The sequence below is a fragment of the Gigantopelta aegis genome, unplaced genomic scaffold (genome assembly GCF_016097555.1).
Source record: "Gigantopelta aegis isolate Gae_Host unplaced genomic scaffold, Gae_host_genome ctg7719_pilon_pilon, whole genome shotgun sequence".
Classification (NCBI taxonomy): Eukaryota; Metazoa; Mollusca; class Gastropoda; order Neomphalida; family Peltospiridae; genus Gigantopelta; species Gigantopelta aegis.
The window spans coordinates 3481-7328 of record NW_024536037.1 but is presented as its reverse complement, the minus strand read 5'-3'; the positions used below and the strand labels follow the sequence as shown (position 1 = coordinate 7328).

Below are 3848 nucleotides of genomic sequence, written 5' to 3'. Positions count from 1 at the left end.
CATATGGTGGCATAAGGAAAGAAACCATGCCCTGCTGACTTTCCATATGCAATTTGATTGGTCAGATCATGTAGGGAATTGACAAACATCAAAAGTTATATAAAGCATTCACTCCATTTGTTCAGATCATAATCTGTTTTTCTTTATCCTCACCAATCAACAAGATGTCTACTACAGTAATTTTTAATGATCATATTAGCCAAGTAACATGGTATCAGGTAATGAAGACTGTTTAAGGAAGTAATCTCAGAAGTGAAACATTTGGTTCAGAAAGTTGAACTATGTCAAGATGATACAGCAGGTGTTTTCATTCTAGGATGGTTTAAATATTTCATTACAATTTCGTTGATTGCTTTAGCTGTTGGTTGTGGTGTGCATATGAGTCTGCAACTATTCTCTTTGATTAAGTCTCTGGCTGAGAAAATTGATGAACTCATGAAAGAAGTGAAAAATATAAGCAAGTCTGGAGGTGGTACTGATGATACCAAACAACCAGGAGGTGGTACTGGTGATACCAAACAACCAGGAGGTGGTACTGGCGATACCAAACAACCAGGAGGTGATACTGGTGATACCAAACAACCAGGAGGTGGTACTGGCGATACCAAACAACCAGAGAGGTAATACTGGCATACCAAACAACCAGGAGGTGGTACTGGCGATACCAAACAACCAGGAGGTGGTACTGGCGATACCAAAACAACCAGAGGTGGTACTGGCGATACCAAACAACCAGGAGTGATACTGCGATATCAAACAACCAGGAAGTGGTACTGACAATAAGAATGGTACTCGTACTCGAGATCCCAGCCACTATTGGCGATTCCAAAAAAACAATAACAGGTATTAATGGCCATTGTATATATATATCACAGATGATGAAAAAGTGTTCATCACTGAAAATCAAGATGGCCATGTTCATATATTTGATAAAGATGGTAACTTTCAAAAGAAATTCAAGCCTCCTACTGGAGGTCTATTTGGAGTGTGTGGGAAAGGTGAACAAGTATATGTTGTAAGTCATCAGGGAAAATAATTTATGAATATACAACTGATGGAGATTTTGATTGGGGACAAAATTAGCCTAGCTAAACCTGTTGGAATTGCCATAGATTCTGACGACAAGTTTTTTTTTCACACACATGGTGACTGGGAAAATACACGTATTTAACCCTGATGGTAGCAAAGCTCATGTGATCACGGTGTAGCAACATTCCCTCGTGGTATTCAATTTGATTCCGATAATAACATATGTGTAAATCTTTTTAAAACTGGAAGAGTCTTCATAATTGATAAGTCTTCAGGTAAGTGCTATCTATATTAACAATACAAGGTGTGAATCTGGCTGAAGGTCTTTTTTGTGGACAGTGATGATAACATGTATGTATGTGATCGTAGCAGTCCAGGTGAAGTCTATATCTGTGATAAGAATGGCAAACGAATCAAAAGTTATCAAGGGTTTTAAAGGTGCTGGTGATGCTTCTATTTGCTCCTGATGGAACACTGTGGATTACAGATTTTACTGGTGACAAAGTCTATCTTTACTAATAATGTCTGGTGGATATTTACATCCTACTTTAAAATAATATGTATTAACATAAATTAATCTGTTATGAGTATCGAGTACCTATTAAATTGTTAACAATATGTAATTTATTATCAATTTGGAAGCGCCTACAGATACAGCAGGAAATGCATACTTTATTGTGTATAGTTAGTTGGGTTGGGGATCAGTTTAACACATAATGATTATGGACGTTCTGCCAGACCTATTAGAGACTGTAATGGTTTTACAATTGAAGGTCATGATCTGTATCTTTAGTTGATTTAGAGCCTGAAAACTATATTTACTTTCTTTGTCTACTCCATATGACAAAACTGAAAGTGATCTGGGTTGGTATTGTTTTACACCTTATTATCTATGACGTAATACCTAAATATAGAGCATTAGTTCTAAAATTAGAATGACACCTTAAGCATGGTTGATAAAAACATTTAATTTATACATTCATTTTCTGAGAGTCTTAGTATCACTGGCACAGATGTACATGGAATATTCCCAACTTCTGTTATCACCATAGCAACCAGGTCAGGTGACGTTACATCATATGAAAGATTAAGAAGTCCAAGTGATGGTATGTCTTTCCAACCGGAGAGGACGTTGCCATGACGACGATTATTGATACAAGGTCATTTGGTCCACCTATGTAGAAAGCAAGCATGATATGAGTTTAGAAATAAATCAAAAAGACTGGGGACTGACATGGAAAACTGAAAAATTTGGGATTAGCGTTTAAAAATGGAAAAAGGAACAGTACACAGAAATTTTTAAATATCTTGTGAAACTAACCTAATTCATTAATGACAAACGCATCTGTTTGTACTTTCTCAGAGAATTTGTAAGTTTCACAACATACCAATACAGGAACATTATATGATTTAGCGACCAATGATATCATAGCACTGCCTACTCTATAGACATTATATAACCATTAGCCAACAAAGTATGAGCACCTAACATGACCTTGAGACGCTACAAATATATATTTTATCATCAATGGATTCACATTAGAACTACTTACTTCCTTCATAATATAAGAGACAGCATTAATATAGACATAGGAACATGGAATACCAGCACCTACTAGACAATGCAATGTATGTTGGCCTAATAGATGAGTTTAGGAACCGTTTTTTTTTAATGTGTGGTACCTTCTAGTTTAGGCCTGAATCAACTACTATAACCTTTGAATTTTTAATCCATCCTTATGAGCATCAATGAGAGATTTGGAGAACAATTGATGAACTATAAAGATCAATGTTAACTATAGTTCTCGAGGTTAGCAATGCTGTGTAAAACACTTACTGGCATAAACCAATATGACATCGCCATTTTTAATGATTCCTCTACGACATGAAGCAGAGATGCCTCATCAGCTAGAGTCACCTTCTCACGAATATAGTCATCAATTTCTCTGCAAAGACAATCTTTAGCCTACTGGTGATGAATGAAAGGTCACGAGGTCATACTAAAATTGACCTCTTTTTCTGGTGTATCTGGTGGTATTTGGTAATAGTGAACTTGAGCCATTTTATAGCATTACCCACTACTGACTGATATGGACGACTAGATTTGAGGAAACTAGAAATGGGACAGATGGGTAAACACATGTGGAGATCACCAGACAAATATTTACTTTATGTAAGGCTTTAGTGACATCTCTAAGTCACGTGACAATTCTTTCTGTTGAGGTGTAGTATAGTCGTTGTTATCACCTAATTAATATTCATTAATAATCACCACGCAACTGTTGTATAATTACTTTCTTAAGACACCTACATAGCAACACATCTAGGGGGCATTATAACCACATATCTAACGCCACGTGAGTAAGAACAGCCAGTCGGACAATTGCTGGATGAATTGTACCAGAACTAAAGGATAATTGGATAAACAAATAAATAAATAGATTGATATTTGGAATGAATCTGTTTACCTCAATGTTTGAGTAAGAGAGTTAGATCTATCATATTGATGAAGATGATAGAATAGCTGGACCTGTCGTCCATCTTCGGTAGTAGATAAACTCTACAATAAGAAAGAGAGTAGAATCGTAGTTAATATAAAATATTATTACTTTATCTCTAGCTGAGATCTTTGAGAGCCTTAGCTAAACTCTTTGTCTGTTCACTGGGACCTTTTCCCTACGTCTTTTCTTACTAGTATCCTCTCCTCCTCCACTTTGCGTCCACAGTGGTAGTCATCTAGTTTAAACTAGTTTTAACACCAGTTGGACCAGTTTTACCATTTTCAATTTTCTTTTGCGCCTGTAATAAAACAACAAGTA

The 3848-nt window shown here is 36.1% G+C and overlaps 1 pseudogene; it reads right to left on the bottom strand.

Moving 5' to 3' along the window:
- Positions 1-1995: 1995 nt before the first annotated feature.
- LOC121366921 lies at positions 1996-3497 on the bottom strand (annotated as a pseudogene).
- Positions 3498-3848: the final 351 nt, after the last annotated feature.